At 44.0% G+C, this 22,083-nt stretch overlaps 1 protein-coding gene across 11 annotated transcripts in view; it reads left to right on the forward strand.

Annotated features, from left to right (window-relative positions):
- Nucleotides 1-22,083, forward strand: part of Sox2 (SRY-box transcription factor 2) — a 621,552-nt gene that overhangs the window by 471,255 nt on the left and 128,214 nt on the right. For 2 of the 11 annotated variants that reach the window (XR_008216414.1, XR_008216405.1), the window contains exon 4: nt 3,625-3,691. The exons of 7 other annotated variants lie outside the window; for them this stretch is intronic. The gene's annotated coding sequence lies outside the window, so the exon portion shown is untranslated. Of the gene's footprint in view, nt 1-3,258; nt 3,475-3,624; nt 3,692-22,083 lie in introns of those variants that run through there. 2 more of the 11 variants (XR_008216415.1, XR_008216408.1) reach the window with 2 other exon arrangements.

Genomic DNA, 22,083 nt, shown 5'->3' on the forward strand with positions numbered 1-22,083 from the left:
CAGCATAATCAGACTGGCTTGTAAGCGTGTTGCTGGGCGTTTTCTTGATTGACTGCTAATTGACACAGAAGGGCCCAGCCCACCATGGATGGTGCCAATCCTGGACCATTGGCCCTGGGTTATATAAGAAAGCAGACTGAGCAAGCCAGAAAGCAGCATTCCTCCATGGTTTCTGCCTCCAGGCTCCTGCCTTGAGTTCCCTCCTTAATGGACTGTAACAGGGAAGTGTAAGCCAAATAAACACTATCCTCTCCAAGTTGCTTTTGATCAGTGTTTTATCATTGCAACAGAAGGTACAGGAGGTCACTATAAAAACTCTCCTGCAAGGAAAAGCTCTGCAGGGGTACTGTGGCTTATTTGGGTGAAAGGTGAGAATCAAGACTGCACTCTTGGGCTGGGGAGATGGCTCAGTGAGTAGAAACACTTCCTAAACACCTGCGTTTGATCCCCAGCATCCTGGGCAGAAAGCTGGGCTTCGAGTTGGAGCCCCAGCACTGTAACTTCTACTGTGGGGGGTGGTAACAGAGGACCACTGGGGATTGCTTACTACCAACTTAGGTCTAGGATCAGTGAGAGACCCTGTCTCAAGTGAATAAGATAGAGAGTGACACAGTGGGACACTTGATGTCTTCCTCTGGTCTCCATTAATGGATGCACTCCAGAACACAAGTGTACATTCCACCATACACATATATGTACATAAACACTCATATACGTATACAAACATACAAACAAAAATAGAATGCAAGGTTTACACTAGATGTGTAATAATAGTATGACATAGGAACTTGGACTGTGAGAAGTGAGGAAATCCAGGAGAGAGAGCCTGTGCTGGAATTGTATTTTGAAGAGGACTGGGGGGTAATGAGGGGAGCTTAAGGTTTATGCAATGGGTAAAGGTTTTACACTGAGGTCTGAAAACCTGGTGAAGCAGGGCAGGAGGTGGCCATTTCAGCAGCAATGCCTCTTGGGTAGAGACACATCCAGGAATACTTTGCAAAGGAGCTCATTCAGATCACCTGTGAAATACAGCTATGGTCCTTCATGAATGCCACCTGAGATGCATAAATACCATGTGTGTGACTGTTCAACAGTGCAGAGGTATTCTAGACTATAAAACTCTAGTGCAGGCCAGGATGCAGCTCAATGAGAGTGTGCTTACAAAGCCCTGAGTTGGATCTCTACCATTGCATAAAACGGAACACACTGTAATCCCAACAGATCAGGAGCTGGAAGCAGGAAAATCAGAAGTTCAAGGCTATCCTCAGCCTAGAGTTCAAGGCCAACCTGGGCTACATGAGACTGTATCATGGAAGAAAAGACTCTAGTTCCTTGTGTCATATTAAGTGGACGTTCTAACGCATTTAGCTGTGTAATAGATCTGTGTCTTGTCTCCAAGTGTGTGTGGTTTTCTTGAGGTTTGGTTTTTATTTTGTTCCACTTTAAAGATGTAGTCAAAGGGGAAGATGGACGAGTACAACAGTTTGTCTTCTGCAGCAGTATGTTCACTGCCCTAAGGCGGGGAGGAAAAAGGCTTTAATTGCACAAGTGTGAAAAAAAAAATGTTTGACCATCCTTGACAAGATCTGGGCCATTTGTGGGAGAATGTAATCCATGTTTACAGTGGGCTTAGATTTAGGGCAGATTCTTAAGCTCTTGTCTATCAACATATCCTATGGAGGAATGTGTCTTTTCACCCCAGCATCTGCTGGAGCTTGCCTGCCTTACTGGGGTGCCTTGCAACTCCGAAGAAGGTTGAAAATTTGTAGATAAGAATTCACACCTACTTGGCATAAACTGGCTGTTCTCTGTTCAGAATCTGTGTTGTTACTCCAGTGCTGAGGAATAGTTCAGAGAGAAAGTCCTGGTCCTGAGGAATGGCTGGTCATGGGAGTATTATTACAGGGCTTATCTGTACGCCCATGCTTAGTTTTTTTTGTTTTTTTTTTCCAAATGCATAGAATGACCACTGGCTTGAGACAGGCCCAGAGCATCCTTTCTTCCAGCTCCTTTATGCGCCCCTTTTAAAGAAGCTGTCAAGTCCTTTCTGCAGCTGACAGGAAAGGCCAAATCTGTGATGCTGCAAAGCAGTCTCGAAAAGAAAGTTTTTTATGTTGATGTTTTTACCAAGTGAGCTAAGGAGAATTTTAGAATCATGTAATTCACTCTGGAGGCATTTACTGTACATAGCTATAGTGATGGTAATTTCCCTCATTGTTGAAGTGAAGAGATAACCATCAATCAGTTGTCAATTGGTCAATTGCAGAAGTGATGAAAAGAACCCAGTTGGAACAATCACTTCTGGGGCTACCTAGACCACTGGGAGGCTTGCAAAAAGCGTGGGAACTGGATTGCGTTCTTCAAAGGGATTGGGCCAGATCACCAGAAAGGTTAATGGACACCCCTGACTGGTAAAGAATAGCTTTGCATCTTCAAACTGAAAAAAAAAAAAATACACAGTTAAAAAGTAAAAATTCATTAAACTAGGTAACAGGTACACAAAGCTCCCAAATCCTGAAAATTAATGTTCTCTTAATAGAGGGATAAATGATAAGCTCATTAATAACAACTGCAAGTTCATAACAACAACTGTCATTTCAGCTCTGGACCTGGACTTTGAAACAACTCACTTTCCAGGTGTTTTTCATAACAAACAAAAAAAAAATCAAGTTAATTTTAAATATTATTTTTAAACAAACATCTGTGAATAATTTTGTTGTTAAAAGACTATGAGTCTTCACATAAAAGTTGGGGTAACAGTAGGCTTAAAAAATTATTAACTTGCATGAAAGGGAATGACACCTTAGGACTTGGTGCTGTGAACATGATTTAATGTTAATTTCTCCTGCTTCTAAGAATAGCAATGTTATAGATTTATCCTGAGACCGTCCCACACACATAGTGTTGTTTGGGGGGGAGTTTGGGAGGGTTGTTTTGTTGTTTTGTTTTTTTTACTGTGGTAGGTAATAAAAGGGATTACAGGCCCCTAGAAGGACACAACATCATCAGCGTGCAATCCAGCCCATGGTTTCTTGGATACCGTATTGTCTATTCTGTTCCGCTATGTGAAAAATGTTGAATATCAACAATGGGTTTCAGTGCTGTATTGTTGAGTTTTGTATGAACTAATCTAGCTTCACTAAAAAAAAAAAAAAAGAAAAGAAAAGAAAAAGAAAGAACGAAAAGAAAAGAAAGAGAGAAAGGAAGGGGAAAGAAAGAAGAAGAAATAAAAGGAATAAAAAAAAGAGACAGCTTTGGACAAAAGTCCACAGCCAGTGTGTTCCAAGTCCCTGCTCAGGGCTGGCTGGAGCGGGGGACACTCTCCTGCTGGCTCTCTGTGTCCACACTTAGCTGGCTCCTGTCCTCAGGTGCGACCACACCCTTGCACCCAACCTTGATCCCTGGTGGGGGAAGTCCCAGGATTTGTCGGCTGGGACAGGCCTCACCACAGGAGCTCTGTGCAGCACTGAGAAGGTAAGGAGCAGAGCTTCTCTGCCCGGGTGGGCTGGCCCAGCTCGGAAACTTGGTGGTGAATCATAGATTTTTAACTTTCACTTCTCTCTCCTCTCCTGCTCCTCTTCTTCCTCCTCCTCCTTCTCTTTCTTGCTCTCCTTCTTCCTCTAGCAAATCTGGCAGATTTCTCCAGAAAAGTGGCCGTCCATGGAATGAGTGAAATACTCTTTCTATTCCAGTAAGTAACTGACTCGTAACTAAAACATTGAAGTGGCTGCCCTGTCAAGTGCGGGGTGAGCGGCGGCTGGCACAGGTGCCACTTGCTCTTTAGCCTGGAAAGAAAAGGGCTTAACCTGTGATTAAATTTCAAGTCAATTGACCTCAACATGATAGCACATAATTCTCCCTTGCCTCCCAAAAGGCCCAGGTTCCTCTTGTGACCCGGGTTCTGACACCTGCGCTTTTAATGTCTTACAGTGCGAGGGCTACAGTTGCTCTTTTTGCTTAAAAATAAAAATGAGTACTGAAGAATTTAGAGTAAATACGAGTGGTGTAGACCATAACTGTCTTTAAAAGAGTGCTCAGGGTTTTTTGTGGGCCTTTTCTAATGCATTTACTCTAAGTTCATGTAAATTATTCCTGTACATTTTTAAACTCTGAATTTATAGACAATTCCATTGGCGCTAAGGATACAAAATGTCTGGGTCAGAGAATTCCAGGCAAGTAAGGGTGTGATAAAGTTGATGTAAAGTGCTTTTGAATGCTCAATTCTGATATATCATGTTTCACAAGCTAGGCATGCCTCAATCTTTGCTGATTTTTGAGCTCTAGGATGAAATAACAACATTGTTTCTCCAAGTTTCTGCAAATAGGATAAAAGTCTGTTCAATGTACGCTGGATGCCCTGCTTGAGTTTTGGAGTCAAACTGATATGTACTAGCCAAAAGCAAAAGAAATCAGTAACATCTAAAATTACCGCTCCAATTCTACATTCTTTTTGCATAAACCAGTTGCACTCTGAGAGTCTCTGTAAGATTCAAGCAGCCACAGGCCAATGTGTTTTCTTCTTTTTCTTAACATGGAAATTAAAAGAGCGTGCTGATGGTGGCTGCTCAGCCCCATTTTGGTGCCAGGCTGTGACAAACGTTCTGAAGCCATTTCTGACCCTCTGCTTCTAGCGGCGAGCCTGAATTTTCCCCCTTCCTTGCCCATCACTGTCAGTCAATTATAGGATTGAACTGAACCAGAAAATCTGGTACAGTCTGGTAATTAGTACAAAGGGTTTCCAGTCTAGTGTGAAGATGGAGATGCAGGAGCCCCAGCAGCCCCAGAAATCGTTCTGATTGGACATGGACATTGCTTTTTAGTGCTGCCTGGTGACTTCCCAAAGATAATACCTCCTGCCCTACAGGTCTTCCTTCAAGTACATTATGGGCCTTTTTAAAAGTCGTGTGTGTGTGTGTGTGTGTGTGTGTGTGTGTGTGTGTGTGTGTGTGTGTGCATGTGCGTGCTCCTGCATGTGTGTGTGTTTCTTTTTTAAAACCTACTTCTCCCATTTTTAGACTGTCATTTTTGCCTATCAAACAGACACATTTTGACTTGCCCAACAAAGAACCAAGTTATCAACACCCGCAGAAGCTGACATTTTTAATTCAGGCTTCATTATGGCTTTGAATTATGACAGTGAAGTACAAAGACGTTTTAAGGGGTTTTTTTTTTTTTCAGTGTTTTTTTAAATCCAGCATTGGGATGTTTATCTTCCTTTTGTAGCCACACTTCCCTCTCTACCTTTTTTCTTGGTAATATATAATTAGCATTATCAAAACCATCATCAACTATCATCCCTTTCGACTTTTGACCTTTACTTTTTTTTAATACGTCTCAAACTAAAATAAGAAAAATAAATAACAGATCTTAATTAGCTATTTTAGGGTTGTTAAAACAATGACATATTTTCAAGTATGAATCTCTTAAAATAGTATAAGAATAGGTAAATAACAGATCTTATAGTAAAATAACAGCAACAAAATCAATCTCATGAAAATCATTTTGTGAACTGACACTAGCTGGAAGTGTGGTTGTACTGTGTTTATTTTATCTCACTTTTTTAATTTATATTCTGAGGACTTGGGCTTATTGGCAATGCTGGTTTGGAATAAATTGTGGATGTTTTACGGTGGGTGTTTAGTTTTTTTTTTTTTTTTACATAACCAAACATCCTCTTTGATTCAAACTCACAATGACCTAGTCCTATATCAGATAAAATGAAAGAGTTTGGTAACCTCTCGATGTGGCTAATGCCTACCTCCAAAAGATAGATATATGTCTATGTAAGAGCAAATTGGAAGATGCTGGGAACAAAATTGCAGAGCCAGCAGGGTCCAAACTAAGACAAGCAGAAAACACAAGTTTCTTCATTCCCAGGACTCTTGTCTTTAGAACAATCCGCACAGCGATTCCGTAAGACATGTGTGTCCTGAAGCCTCGAAAGGAAGATTAACCCACATCTTGCTGTAGTGTTAAGTACGTGTTTTATTCTGTGTATAGTCTTAAGAAAATAGCTGTGTTGCCCTGCCTGCTGGTGATCCTTACATCTCTGACTTTGCTATTACATTTCAAGAAGGTTAATGTTGCTTTTGTAACTCTGTCAGAAGTAAAGCATTTTCCCAATAAACATGTCGTGATTTCCAAGGCTGTTTGTAAAGCAGTATTTCTGTTGAAATAGCTCTGTGTTCATTTCTCCATTGTTTATTAATCATAGCACAGTGTTATGCTTTGAGAATAAGCATATTTATGTAATTAACACTTTTTGTTTTTAGCCAAACCTTGCTCATTAAAAGCTAAGAGGGTCTCAGAAAACAATATAAATAGGCAACTTTCTGGGATGATATTTGCATTCAATTTGAACTTGCTGTCAAGTTTATGTGTTCAACTGTGTCCATAAATTTGCTAAGCACATTCTGGTAATATTTTCTTTATTTTTAAAAATAAATTTAAGCTATATGTTGAAATTACAAAGGTGCTTGCTGCATGTGATACAGCACAGTTCTGTACTCGAAAAACTAAAGGCTATGTGGGTCTGTATAAAACTGTAGAGGTCCACAAGCTTCAGTGTGGACATGCGCATTCTTTGCCATTTCATTCTCATTCCAAGAAGCAAGAGTAAAACTTTTTCTACGTTTTTATTTTTTTTAAATTGACACATAATGTGTTAGATACCACAGTAACATGTTTCAACAGAATGTGTTTTCACAGACAAGCAACATGTCCTCTACCTGCCTCAACCCTAGTTTCCCCCTGGTAGCCTCCCCTACCCCCGAACTCCTTTCTGCTTTCATATAAGTAAAACTTGCCAAGAATCTTGAAGGTTATTGAGCCTTGTGATTTTCAAACTAAGGTTTTTTGGGAACACTTGGGCTATAGGGAGCTGGAGGCCAGTGGCTGTTTGGTGCCTCAAGTCCAGAGAACCCGTGCCATTGATGGCTTGATGCATAGGAGAGGTACAAGGTGAAGAATTACTGAGACCGCCTTTTACACAGGAAGGAGCAGCACATCCGAGATTGTCCCCTGAACCAGTGGGTGTCACTGTCAACTGTGTTTCTCAGTCTTGAACTATGGTAGACTTTCTCTACATCATGGGCCACTGTGAGAACTAGCCTTGTGCTTGAAATCAAGAAATGAGTTTGGACCAAATCCTACCATTTGCTTCAGCAGTACTGTTGTTTCTGGGGGCATGCTTGTGTTATTAAAATATTGATTCATCTTATTTCCTAAGAAAGCAATATTTTGGAGGTGATTTTTTTTAATCTGAGTGTGGTTTTTTTTTAAAGGCATAAAGGTAACTAGTATAGGCATTTTAAAGTGTGTGGCTTATTGGTCTTAACTTGGAAGGATTATTTTCAAAGTGGAAAAATTTAATTAGGACCTAAGTTCAAATGTAAGAAACCTAAAATAAATAAAGTTAAAATGAGGTACAAGTTTTCCCTAACTGCATTTAATGTAATATAATTCCCACAAGTTATGCCATATGACGGGATAACATGATCAAATATTTAGGGAAGAAGAACATTTGATGTCTTTAGGTAATTCATAGTGAAAGTTGGAAAACACTAGAGAAAAATGATTGTGTGTGTGTGTGTGTATGTATGTACATGTGCACGTGCATGCACATCCACACTGAGGAGTGAATGCTCTGAATATATATAAATATTATATATTATATTTTATATATATATATGTGTGTGTGTGTGTTGTTTGTATGCATGTATATATCACCCCAAACTGTGTTTTCTACAGGTTTTATTACACACACACACACACACACACACACACACACACAGCTTTTGTGCAAATTTACTGTCTTTATTCTTCAAGCCTAATATTTTATTGGACACATTTCGAGAACTTCTTGAGTTGAACCTTTACAGACAAGCAACAGCTAAAACAAAGCTTTATCAAGCAATGTTTACGTGTTTTATGTCAACTGTGTGTGTTTACCTATCGTTTATCTTCATCTTGTGGAAAGTAAATCCCATTCGTTCACTCATTCAACCAATAGTTAAGCCCCATCCGTGCTCAGGTGCTGGGAGGACAGGATCCAATGAGGCAAGCAGAGCCCACTGCCTACGATCTCGCAAACCTGGAGAGGGTCCCTGCAGATATGGAGTCGGGGAACAGCTCGAACAGTTCTGGAAATTTTTATGTTGGCTTGATCTGGCTGTGTTTGTTTTGTTTTTCCTGATTCCAAGTGGAGAGAAGAGAGATGCAAGTTGGGGGCCGAGGGGACCCACCAGTGCAGAAGTTCCAGTGTGGTCTAACTGGTTACACTTATGCGCTAGGAGATAACCTCTGAGGTCCTTCTGTGGTAATGCAAAAATGTGTGCATGTGTCCTTTGGAAGGAGGAGATAGCAAGTCCAGCCTGCTTCCTGGCCTCAGCTCTCACTGGACTCCTTAGTTGTTTTATTGTCTTCCAGACATTAAGGGTCCTTCAGGGGCTGGCGGGAGATTTTCTTCAGTCAAAAGCCTGCATATCTTGTCTGCCATAATTCAGAGTGTCTGTCAGTCAGATTCAACTCTTGGTGGTACAGGGGATCCTATCTTAAAGCGTTTTCTCTGACTGGCCATCCAATCTTCTCTCTCAAGCTATAACTTCCATTGGTTGGGGTGGGGGGCATTCCATGTGAGTGGCCCACAGTGCAGTTAACATGTCATCTTCAGACCATCTTCATGTCTCTAGAACATAAGAATAGAAAATGTGGTACTACTCAGAGAATCTTCTGGAAGTGGCAGGAGAATTCTGCCTTCTTGTTGGACTTCTCTGGGGGTCCACTCAGAGACAGAATGTTTACTCCTGTGTTCATGTCTTTGCTCAGAGATATGAATAGAGATTTCAAAAGTCAAAGTGAGGGAAGCCCAAAATTGAGAGGAAATGAGTCCCTGTGTCCACTGTAGTGTCTGTCTCTACTGCTACAGGGTCCCTATGTCCACTACAGTGTCTGTCCCTGCTGCCACGGGGTCCCTATGTCCACTACAGTGTCTGTCCCTGCTGCCACAGGGTCTCTGTGTCCACTATAGTGTCTGTCTCTGCTGCCACGGTGTCTCTGTGTCCACTATAGTATCTGTCTCTGCTGCCACAGGGTCTCTGTGTCCACTATAGTGTTTGTCTCTGCTGCCACGGGGTCTCTGTGTTCACTATAGTATCTGTCTCTGCTGCCACGGGATCCCTGTGTCCACTGTAGTGTCTGTCTCTGCTGCCACGGGGTCCCTGTGTCCACTGTAGTGTCTGTCTCTGCTGCCACGGGGTCTCTGTGTCCACTGTAGTGTCTGTCTCTGCTGCCACGGGATCCCTGTGTCCACTGTAGTGTCTGTCTCTGCTGTCACAGAGGAGTCAAAGGCAAGTCTCCAAGCCATCCTATTGCTTTTGGATGTTGTGACTTGCTCCCTCTGTTCGTCTCAGTGTTCTATCCATGGGACATTGTTAGGAAATATAAGGGAAGGGCTTGAGAAAGAACTTGGGATGCTCGAGGTAAAACTAAGAGCTCTGTCTGTTTCCATCTAGTTATCTTAGATCAATTTTCTAATCTACTCTCCTGTGTCATCTACCTATTGATACATGCTGGGCCTCCAAGTGCTGGCTTCTTTTTACTCCTTTAATTAACTTTTTAAATCAATTATGGTTATTTGTATAGATCCCTATTCCGTCTTCCCTTTGCCTCTGCATGGCTTGGGCTTTTGTTTGGTTTTGTCTTTTCGGTTTTTGCTTTTGTGTTTGTGCTACCCACTGTTGCGAATTAACAGTATCTTCCCTTCCACCTCTTGAACTAGAGAAACTATTAGCAATAAGAGGCTAAATGAGCCGAGAGTAGAGGGACGCTGGGATCCTTAAATTATTTAAATTGAAAAATGGCTGGTTTTGCAATCAGAAAACCTCGAGTGGACGGTAAGCCCTACTTGAGCGGCCCGTTCTCCGGACGCTCCTGTACTGACAGCTGGAGTTATCTGCCGTCCACACCACTGACCACAAAGGCTGCCTCTTTCTTGGCCAACCTCTGCTGCAGCCCAGGGGAGCTGAGGCCCATTCAGGGAAGAGGATCCTGGAGGATGGAAATTTTACCAGAATGTAGAACAGGCTCTGTTGACATAGACGCTCAGTGAAAGGCGATGGATCCCGCAGCACAGGCCAGGGGTGACCCCCAGAATGAAGGCCCGACAACTCATGTGGAGGGAAACAGATGGGACCCAGAGCAAGAGGTGTGTGGAGCTCGGCACAGTCGCCTGCTTTGAAAGGTTTGCAAGCTCCCCTCAAGCATCCCCGATTTTCTCCTGAATTTTTAAAAATTGTGTATGTTTTGTGGTGTGGGCGTGTGTGCACATGTGAGGGCCAAGGATTGACACTAGGCTTCTTACTCCACCACTTTCCACCTTACTTTTGGAGGCAAGTTCTCAAATTGAGCCTGGACTTCACTGTTAGGCATGACTGGCCGGCCAGGGAGCCCCTGAGTCCCCCTGTCCCTGCCTACCTAGTGCTAGGATTATAGGTGGGTGCGGCCATGCCTGCGTTTCTGTGGGTGTTGGTGAGTCCAACTCGGGTCCCCAGGCCTGTGCAGCCAGTGCTCCACCCGCTGGGCCAGCTCTGTAGTCTCAGGTTTTCTCTCAGTAAGTGATTCACCCTGGGCAGCACCCACTAATTTTCTGAAATTCATCACTGGCGACGGCATACGGCTTGGATTCTTAAGTGCAGCCTTTTGCTTCACTCACTATATGATAATGAAGAATTTGTTCACATAGACACCTACAGACACACACATATGGGTATTTTACACACACACACACACACACACACACACACACACACACACACACACACCTTACATGCATTTGCCTGACTAGATCCTTTATACAATAAAATAACATTTTGACTCACTTAGCTCAAAACAAGAAGCATCTACTTCCCACTAATAAATAAGAATATTGAAATTAAAAGTAAACCTCAGAAATACAGAACAGATTCCACATGGTTTTAGTTTGAAAATACTAGGTTTTCATAAATCTTTCATTTTACATTTAAAATTTCTTAAGAACAAAATATCACAAATTAGATTCAAAACTGTAGTTTTTGTTGTTGTTGTTGTTGTTTTTGTTTTTAAGTAGCATGTTCCCTCTTTCACAACCCTACTTTGAAAACGTTTGTCAGGAGACTTCCGACACGTTCATCACCTTGACAACCACCAGCCAATAGCTGTTGGCTGAAGGCTGGCTCTAATCTCCTAATTCTATTCCCTTCTCCAACCCTTGAATTCGAGCCTCATCTGCCTTTCTGCTCAGGAGTTTTGAGAGTGGGGAATTAGTGTTAAGGTTACACGACCCAGTGAGTAGCCTCTCTTCACATGGAGCCAACAAGCTGAGGTAGCAAGTGAAGGAGCAGAGTGAGGCCCCTATGACGTCACAACAGAGATTAACATAAAGACAGCTTATGAAGGAGCAGAGTGAGGCCCCATGACGTCACAACAGGTATTAAAATGATGACAGCTTAGACCACAAGGACCTTGGGGTCCTGAGAAGGCAGCCTGTCATTCTAGCCGCCTAGCATGCGTCAGCCCTTATAGTCTCAAATGTTTCTGTATGTATGTGTGGTATGTTTGTAAAATGATTTTTAGTGATGGAACATTGATGAAATTATTTAGGACTTTTTTCCCCCACTTTGAGTTCAGATATGGCTATAGTGTGACTGCCCGGGCAAGTTCCTTTCTCCAGTTTAAGAATACAAGGCCTTTTTACCCCCACACCAAAGTGCCACAGTAACAGAACACAAGAGGCCCTTCTTGAGGTTCCCTTGAGCCCTCCATTAGTATGCACTGATGGTATAATATCTCGTAGGAGAAACCTCTTTAACTTGAAGTTCGTTTTTACATGACTTTAAGATTTCTTCCTTGGGGACTCCTACGGCAAATGAAAGTCCCTTGTGGTGAGTTTAACTCCACCACATTCCCCCAACATGACAACATATTGGAGGTGAATGAGCAAAAGCATCATGATTTCAAGGATAACCATGAACTTGCTGTGACTGATTCTTAACTGTCACCTGAACACCAAGAACTTCAGATTACTTCACATTTCTTGTGAACTCAATGCTGGTCAAGACCAACCTTATGAAATTAAAACACACACACACATACACCACACACACACACACACACACACACACACACACACACACACACACACACATACTGTGGGGCTGGAGAGATGGCTCAGTAGTTAGGAGACTTGCTCTTCTTACAGAGGACCTGGGTTGGGTTCCAGTACTTGCATGGTATCTTACAACCATCTGTAACTCCAGATCCAGGGGATGGGACCAATGGTCCTCTTCTGACCTCCGAGGGCACACACACAGTGTACATACGTATACACATGTAGACAAAATACTCGTACACATAAAATAAAAATAAATCAAAGCCAGGCATGGTGACTGATGCCTTTAACCCCAGCACTTGAGAGGCAAAGGTAGGCGGGTCTCTATGAGATTGAGGCCAGAGTTTCAGGACTGCTAGAGCTACATAGTGAGAACCTATCTCCAAAAACAAAAAAAATAATGATAATAAGTTAATAAATAACTTTTTAAAGAGAGAATAAAAGCACACTTAACAAGAAGGAAGTAGAGACTCAAAGAAAGCAGTGAGGAAGGACCGTGAGACAGAAGATGAAAAGAACAATATAAGTCTGTGTGTCTGAAGCTGCTGTAACAAAGCTCATAGTGTTGTATGCAAACTTTAAAAACGAGTAATAAAAAGTGAAACTGACGGCCAAGCTTACAGGGAAAACAACGCAGGCATTCCTGAGTTCCTGGAGCTCTCCGAAACCTGAGTTGGGGTGCCTCTGAGCATCACTGGCTCTGGCTCCAATGAAACTGTTCTTCCAACCTGAGTCTCCAGGGAGCTACATGCCATAGTGCTGACAGTGAGTCAGAGCGGATGCCAAAGGGTCATGTGACCTCCGAGCTGTTACTAGATGAACGTCATTGTACAGTCGTGAGAAGTTCCATTGTTTTACTAGGTGTACTGTTGGTGTATGTTAATGGGGACTTTACAGTGAAAAACGTAACTACTTTTGAAATTTTCAGTGTTCAAAATACAATAATTTTCTCACAATGGTTTTTAAAGTCCAAAATTCAGAGCACAGCCAAACTCATTAAGTCAGGAACTCTGAGGATAAACCCCACACATCAATATGGTCTGAACTCCACTGGTGACTATTAACCACGTCTAAGGTAGAGAGAGCCACAGGTCCAAAGACAGAAGCAGGCAGGGCAGGGCAGGGCAGGGCAGGGGGAACCAGAAAGGATGAGAGCATGGGTTATATGGCACTAGTTATGTCTGTGTGCTGTCAATCCGACATTCCCAGACAACCTCCACTCCTTGCTTCTGTGCCTTGGTCTTTGGACAACCAGTGAGTCAAAGGCAAAAGGAAGCTGCAGCTTCTCCACAGCTCTGGGATTCTTGTTAAAGATAGATAGGATAGATAGGTAGATAGGTAGATAGATAGATAGATAGATAGATAGATAGATAGATAGATAGATAGATAGATAGATGGATGGATGGATGGATGGATGGATGGATGGATGGATGGATGGGTGAATGGATGGTAAATAGATAGATAGATAGATAGATAGATAGATAGATAGGTAGATAGATAGGTAGGTAGGTAAATGGGCAGTTGAAGGAGATGGCTCAGTCTGTTAAGTACACAAATGTGAAAACTTGGATTCAATCCCTACCGTCCATGTAAAAAGCTAGTGTGTATCTGTAATCCCAGTACTAGGAAGGCAGAGACGGGAGGGTTCCTGGGGCTCACCAGCTAGCCAGCCTAGGCTGATCAGTGCCCTCCAGATTCAATGAGAGACCCTGTCTCAAAAATAAAGAAAGAGGTCCGGGTGTGGTGGTGCTCACTTTTAATCCCAGCACTTGAGAGGCAGAAACAATCAGATCTCTGAGTTCAAGGTCAGTCTGGTCTACATAGAGAGTTCCAGGTCATCCAGGGCCACATAGGGAGACCCTATCTCAATTAATTAATTATAAAATAAAGTGAGGACCAGCCTGGTGGTTCAGTAAAGGTACTTCCTGCCAAACTCAAAAACCCAAGTTCAATCCCTGGAATCTGCATGGTGGCAAGAGAGAACTGACCCCCTCAAGTTGTTCCCTGAGCTCCACAGGCACAACATGGTGTGTGTGCACACACATACATCATGCAGAAACACAAAGGCCATAATAGCTATTTGAATTAATAATAAGGTGGAGAGTAACCTCTGCCTCCACACACATATACATACACACACACTCACAACATATTCAGTCCCATACATCTCAGAATTTATCCAGCAAGGCCACTGTGTACCCCTCTCTCTGTCTAGATGGGTAGACAAATCATAACATAAACCTCCCAAGAATATGCATATTCAGATGAAAGTCTTAACTGTGTTAAAGACAAGGAGCGAAGGAGAATTTTTAAACGACAGTCTCTGCTGAGGGCATGGTGCTCATCTGAGCCTCTCTCCAACCGTGGAAGAGAGGCTCTCGCTGCACCCCCATTTTACAGATGAGCCACCATGAAATTGCGGAGGAAGAAAGCTATCTGAAATCTCAGGGCCAGTATGGGTCCCATTCTGGAGTTCTTACCCTAAGACAGATGGAAACCTGACCAGGGGTCACCCTCGCTATTCATGGACAGCTGTCTATGTCAAAAGAATGTTCCATTCTGTAGGTGGAGAATCAAATTAGTATGCTAATTGTGTTCTGTGTCTGTGTTCCTAGGCGGGCATTATATTCCCAGTCACAGGGAAGAGCCTCACTATGCCGACACCAGCATGCCATTTGTCCTCTTTTGAGGCATCACCCCCAATTTGAGACTAAATAGATAAGAGCACCCAGCTATACGTTTTTAATCCCAAGCTTCAGTGAAACTTTGGAAGTTGCGTACCACTCCCTACAACATTTCTCAGAATGGAAATCCACCTGAAGGAGTAGGATAGAAAAGAGGCGAAGTGTACCCAGGAAGCCCTGGAGTAGAGTAGCACAACTGAGATCTGGCTCTGACCCCAAATGGTTACAGCCGTCTGTTTCATTTGTTGTAGACTTTTCAAGAAGAAATTTCTAGTGACCTAAGAGCAGTCTGAGGTGGGATCAACTCTAGGCTGACCCCAAGAGAGCAGTCAACCATTTGCGTATCCACCAACCATTGTCTGTCTCTATTACCCAGGCACTCCTTTTCTAGATCTTTCTTTCCCACCTGGCGGCCACTCCTTTTCCCTCTTCCTGACTTGTTCCCATCCCCTGTAGCTTACCCTCCGGAGTAAAAGCCGCCTTCCAGGTCCTCTGCCTAAGAGAGGCGAGATGACTCTTGACAGTTCTTTCTACTAACATGTGCTCTCCAGGGCGCTGTGCATTATAATGGGGACCAGACCCTTTAAGCTGGGAAACCCACCCATGGGCAGTGGCTCCTGGTGATGCCTTCTCCAGCCAGCTGTGTGCACAGCAGCCCTTCCTCTCTCCCACGAGCAGACCAAGTCCTTTTCTGAGCTGCAGCCCACAGACTCGGCATTTGACCGCTCATGATGAAGGCAGTTCCGGCTGGACAACACAAGCCGGGGCTGAAGAGGCCTGACACTGGATGGGAAGGGGCTGGATTTGTTTTGAGCCACCTGGCATCTGAGGATGCTGAGAAGGGCATTGAGAATAAACATCAGAGTCCCCTCGTTTGAATTCTTCCAAAAGCCAGTGTGAGCTTGGGGAGACTTCTGGCAAGGGCATGTCTGGTTTTGCTTAGGTCCTTTTCAATTTGTTGCATTGGAGTTTCAATCACCATCAAACTAAGATGTAATTCAGTCATTTATGAAGCATTTGTTAGACACCTACTGTGTACCAGAATGCTGCTAGGCACTATTTGAACATTCCAATTGGAAACATAGCCTCTGCCCTCAGGAGGCTGATGCACAGCCGACAGGAGCAGAGCGAATCTGCTAATTATATAGTTCCATATTTAATTGGAATTACATTAAATGCCACAAAGGAAAAATACAAGGTTCTAAGGTAAACTCACATCAGAAAGACAGGCAGCAGCCAGACAGACAGGGAACTCGTGGGAAAGGAGGCTCTACCAAAGATGCTTCCCGAATTGTGTGGGGAGCTAGCCCCCATGCAGATTGCACTGTGAGAACTGCCTTGGCTCCCTTTTTTGACATTGCTAAGGTAGGAAACATTTTTGAGGTTTCCATGGCAAGCTGCCTGGACCACACTGTAACCTCAAGTGAGAAAACACATTGGCATGGAGAGAGAAATCACTTCCATACACGTTGGCATCCTCTGAGAGTCAACGGGCTGTGTTATGACCTCTCCCTGCTGTTCTCTGAATGTCTGCCTGGGTGCTTAGTGGATGTGCCTTTGACTCATCCACGGGCATGCTGGGACCCAAAGTTTCCGCTTTGAAAATGGCCACCAACTGGACTCCTTTGGCTCTCTCCGGAAACCCTGGGTGAGAAGAAGGGGGTTAGAAAAACTAGAAATGAGTCAAGGAACTACAAATGTCAAGGGTGGCCTTCTCTGCTGGGGTGGCTTGACGCATACCTATGTACCCTCTTGCTTACCAAGCCAACCCTTCCTTTTGTAGGCTCATGAAACGTTTCCCTGACTCAACCTGCAAGGTTCTTTGCCCCCATTCTCCACTAATTAAATTCTGGTTCCTAAACCTCCATTCTGGCATCTGGTCCCTTGCCCCTCGGTCCCACCTCCATTGTGCCTTCACGGCTTTTGCTTATCACCACTAAATCTTATCACAGCTATAAGAATAACAATAATTGATTTACTTATCTAACTCATCTACTTCTTGAGGGAAGACTCTCCTTAAGGGCAAAACTCATGTTTTAATCATCACCGAATCCTCTGGTCTGAGGCAGAGTGCTTACAAAGGAACCCGTTGAATGAATCAGTGTTCTGACATGGGGCTACCTCTCAGCTTCTGGAAGGAATAGAGGCTTCTGGTTCTGTCTATGCAGTAGACAAGGCTGGGTGTGTATGTGGGGAGCCTCTGGCCCAAGCTAGTCACATTCTTCTCCACTTACGGATGAGCCCATGTGGCTGTTTAACTGGTCTGGAGCATTTCTTTGCAAACCCCTTAAAAACTAAATAGACCAGTCCCCATCTTCCCACCGACCACACCTGTTTCGGAACAGAAGTGTTGAAATGTGATCTCCTCCCCAGCGCGTCTTTCATGTTAGAAATGATGTCATTCCCAAGCTTGAAAGGAGGAAGGGGTGAACTGTGGCAGGCAGAACTATTGATGGGTACTTAATAGTTACCTGATTTAAAAAAGGCTGGCCACCACACCTAATGACCTAAGTTTGACCCACATGGTAGAGAAGATGGATTCCCAGAAGTAATCCTGACTTCCACATGCTCACCATGACACACATGCACATGTGTGAGCAAGCATGTATGGGCATGCATGTGTACACATACACAAAAAAAAAACACAAATGAGGAAATATGAAAGAGAATAGCTGGATGGATGGATAAATGTAGTATAATCCAAGCGGACCATCAAGCGATAACTTAGCATGCTGTCTTACTGGCAGTAACTAACGGCAAAGCCATCAAAAATGAAACCTATCAGCACACCCCATTTTCTAACCAGACAAAACTTAAAGCCTGTGTATGGAACCATAAGGCAGAACCAGAAGCCTGTTCAAGAGCAAGGCAAGGTGGCACACACCTCTAATGCCAGCACTGGGAGGCAGAGGCAGGCAGATCTCTGTAAGCTCATAGTGAGGCCAGTCTACACAGCAAATTTCAGGTCACTGGGCCTACAAAGGGAGATATTACCTTGGAAAGAGAATGGTGGGGGGTAGGGGTGGGGGAAGGGAAGGAAAGGGGACCGACAAGAGAGGACACTAACTGAAGAAGGAAGACATTTGGGATCTGGAAAAGATGCATTAGAAATTCCAAAGAACTCCAACTTCCCTTATGCTCACAGACACTGTTTTCTCGTCCCCCCAGGCTTCCTCAAACTCCTTCCCAGCTGTCCAATCACACTTATTCCAGCTGTCTACTCAAATTCCTTTCCAGTTTTCTACTCACACTCCCCATAGCTCTCCCTCACACACTCACAGCTCTCCCTCACACTCCCCACAGCTCTCCCTCACACACTCACAGCTCTCCCTCACACACTCACAGCTCTCCCTCACACTCCCCACAGCTCTCCCTCACACACTCACAGCTCTCCCTCACACTCCCCACAGCTCTCCCTCACACAATCACAGCTCTCCCTCACACAATCACAGCTCTCCCTCACACTCCCCACAGCTCTCCCTCACACACTCACAGCTCTCCCTCACACTCCCCACAGCTCTCCCTCACACACTCACAGCTCTCCCTCACACTCTCACAGCTCTCCCTCACACTCCCCACAGCTCTCCCTCACACAATCACAGCTCTCCCTCACACTCCCCACAGCTCTCCCTCACACACTCACAGCTCTCCCTCACACACTCACAGCTCTCCCTCACACTCCCCACAGCTCTCCCTCACACTTCCCACAGCTCTCCCTCACATGAATACACAGTCACCATTGAGTATACATGGAGACATACACACACATCAGTGGTTGTCTTGTATACTTGATATTTCCTGAAGTAACTGATTTTAAGAAGGACCGAGAACTTATGGCAGAACAAGAGAAAGTTCCTTCAGGTGAAATCTCCCTTTCTCCCTCTCTGCCTGTGATTATTCCATCGAGGGATGAACCCTGCCATGATCCCTGTGGACCCCAGTGCAAGACCAGCAGGGCTTACCTCTTCTCTTTTGACTTTCAACACTTTTTTTTGGGACAGGGTTTCTCTGTGTAGTTTTGGTGCCTGTCCTGGAACTCACTCTGTAGACCAGGCTGGCCTTGAACTCAGAGATCCGCCTGGCTCTGCATCCTGAGTGCTGGGACTAAAGGTGTGTGCCACCACTGCCCAGCAACTCCAACATCTTTTATCACGCACTCAGCCCTACTCTGCTTCTGGAGTAAGAACTTCGAAATGGTCCATCCTAAAGTGGGTATGGTGGTGTGTGCCTGTAAACTTGATGATCAGGAGACTGGGGCAGGAGGAGAGTGGTTTGGAGGCCAGTCTGGACTATGCAGTGAGACCCTGTCACCAGAAGAAGACAAGAAAAACAAACAGTGGGAGTATAAGGCTGCACACCAGGAATCCCAGCACTCCAGAGGCTGAGGCAGGAGGATCAGGAATTCACACTCATCCTCATCTGCAAAGTGACTTCAAGGCCAACTGGGCTAAAAGAGACTTCATTGTTGCTAAGAGAGAGAAGAGGGCATGGCGTCTCTGCCTGGCTGATTTTTACACCTCCCTCCTCAACTTTTGAGTACTTGGTAAAAAGAAATTCAGAAAACGTTTTGTGAATGGAAAAGGGAAGAAATGGATGAATAACCAGAGGTCATTGTCTTTTCTTCTTTTCTTTCCTTTTGTTTGACTCTGGTCATGTTGCTATACTTTATCTTATGATGGGGTCCCCTGTAGCTCAGGCTTTCTTCAAATTCCCTGTGGAGCCATGACTGACCTTGAACTCCGCCGGCACGCCCGGATTACAGGTGCACACCGCGGTGTCTACCTTCCGTCTTTATTCTGCGTGTCTCTTCCGTCTCCTCCTCTCCTCTGGGTTAGGTGCCTGCCTTCTTCGCTCCCTTCAGAGAGCCCGGGTGTTCTCCCCACCAAGCGGCGGCGGCGGCGTTGCTTCGGCAGCCCCAGCTCACTCTGTCCTCACTGATGCGTGGATGTCTCCTGTGAGCCGGTCCTGTTCAGACCTCCCCTCGAAGCTCTGCTCCCTTCACTGGCTTCCAATCCCTGCCTCTGGGGAGCCGCTGCACCTGCTTGCCGCTGTTCTACCTGAGTCTGACTGGCTAGCCTCAAGGAGCGCACACCGGAAATAGGAGACCGGTACATACCCGCTTCTTACCTGTTTTCTCTCCCAGAACACCCAGTTTGTCTCTCGGAATAGAGCTGAAACAGCAGCAGTGAAATCAGCTTCAGGCAGTAGCTTGCACGCCCTTCACTTCCTGTTTTTGTCTAGATCAGTGGTTCTCCACCTTCCTGATGCTGTGGCCCTTTAACATGATTCCTCATGTTGTGGTGACCCCTAAGCATAAAATTACTTTCACTGCTACTTCATAATCGTAATTTTGCCAGTGATATGAATCCCAATGTAAACATCTGTTTTCTGATGGTCTTAGATGACCTCTGTGAGAGGGTTGGTCAACCCAGGGGCCACGACCCATAGACTGAGAACCACTGATTTACACTCGACATCGGCTTCCTCTGTGCTATCTGCAAAGGTGGCTTTAATGGTTTCCAGTCAGATCTTGATATGCAGTCGTCACTACATCTTCCCTCAAAACCAGAAGTGAGCTCTGAGAAAAGTGAGCGGTTGAGTAGCTACCATCTCTACAGTATGCCAGACATATGTTGTTTTGCAGAGGGAACTCACACGGGCAGAAATAACCTACTGTGGGGCTGGAGGGCCAGGGTTCCCCTCACCAGGTGCTCCACAGCACCTGCTGCTCGACTGATCAGCCTTAGTAGACCCTATTATTTCCAAAAGACAGCATTTTCCAGACTCTTCTGATCTACAATGAAATGTGCGTTTTCTTAAAGCGGTGGAAATAGAATAATTCATATTGCGAGGTTATTTACTACCCGCCAGACCCTCATCTTGCTCTCCGGGGCTCCGCTAATCACCTAGTTCCGCAGCCATTAGCCTCTGTGTGCTCTCACACACTCTTCACAGAGCTCCTGTGCGCCTTTGTGTTCTCAGGGGAGGAACGGTGTGTGCAGGGGAGCAAATCTGTGTTGACCAAGTCAGAAAGTCTTTGATGCACAAATAGTATATTAAATGCTTTTATTTGATAGTGTTGAAATTAAACAGTGTGTGGAATTCCTGCCCGGGTAGAGGAACATGTAAAACCTTTTGAGAATATGTCTGTTCATTCAAACGTTTAACGTTTATGAAACCCAGCCCTATAAGAAAAATATGCATTGAAATAATGTAATAATCAAGGCTTAGCCACTTGCAGGAGGCCAGTGGGAGCCGAGTTTAACTTATTGATTTTAGAACTACAGCTAAAGAGGGGGGGGGGGTTTAAATATTGCCTTTACTGTTTTCAGATAATAATGACTGTTGTTGCAAATTATAAAATTTAATTAGCTATATAAATGCCAGAGGAACAAACGGTATTCCATTGTCTTGATATCTTTCCAGAAATTAGTCTTTTAAAATAAATTTGCCATATTAATCATCTAAAAATATTTTTGATCACTGAATTAATGGTTTTGGGGCTGTTTTCAGGTGCTCATTGCTATAGGTGATTGCTTCTTAATTACTACATGCGCTCTCTATTCACTCATATTAATTCATGTTTGCTGGCACAGTCCCAAAGGCAGCCTGCCCTGGATCTTCTAATTACTTCTATAATTGAATTTGCCCACTTTTTCTAACCTATTTTTTAAACTGACTGTGTTTGTTCCAGGTTTATTGTGTCTTTTTTGTGTCATCCCCCTGCAAGCAGAATGTACATTGATTCTTTCCTCGTTTCTCATTAATTTTCAAGAGCTTGGCCGCATGTCTGTTTTTTGAGTCTGTCAGACCTATTGCAAAATGGAAAAAAAAAAAAAAAGAAAGAAAGAAAGGAAAAAGAAAAAAAGGACTTTTATTATTAAAGGTTAGGTAAAATAGACTGAAGTTAATTAATTCATTAGTAACTCTGAGCCAATTACTGAAGCCTTCTCTTATTTATATACTTGTTAACAAGACAGAAATGAGAAAGGCCAATTACAGGCACATGTCCTTCAGAAGCTCAGCCACCTCAGCGCTTACACCCTCAGTGATACCTCTCCCAAAGCTCCATGTACGTACCAGATGTGTGAGATCACTAAAAATAGTGTGGGGCGCGGGCAACTCTCCACCCAGTCTCTTTATTAACATAGTTGAAGGATTTCCCCCATCCATACATTTTAATACACCTAATACTTCCTGATTTCTTTTAAAATTTTCCCCAAGAGTCTTGCTTAGCCTTAGACAGTTGCAGAA

The sequence above is a fragment of the Peromyscus californicus genome, unplaced genomic scaffold, assembly GCF_007827085.1.
Source record: "Peromyscus californicus insignis strain IS unplaced genomic scaffold, ASM782708v3 Scaffold_9__1_contigs__length_137607984, whole genome shotgun sequence".
In the NCBI taxonomy this organism is placed as follows: domain Eukaryota; kingdom Metazoa; phylum Chordata; class Mammalia; order Rodentia; family Cricetidae; genus Peromyscus; species Peromyscus californicus.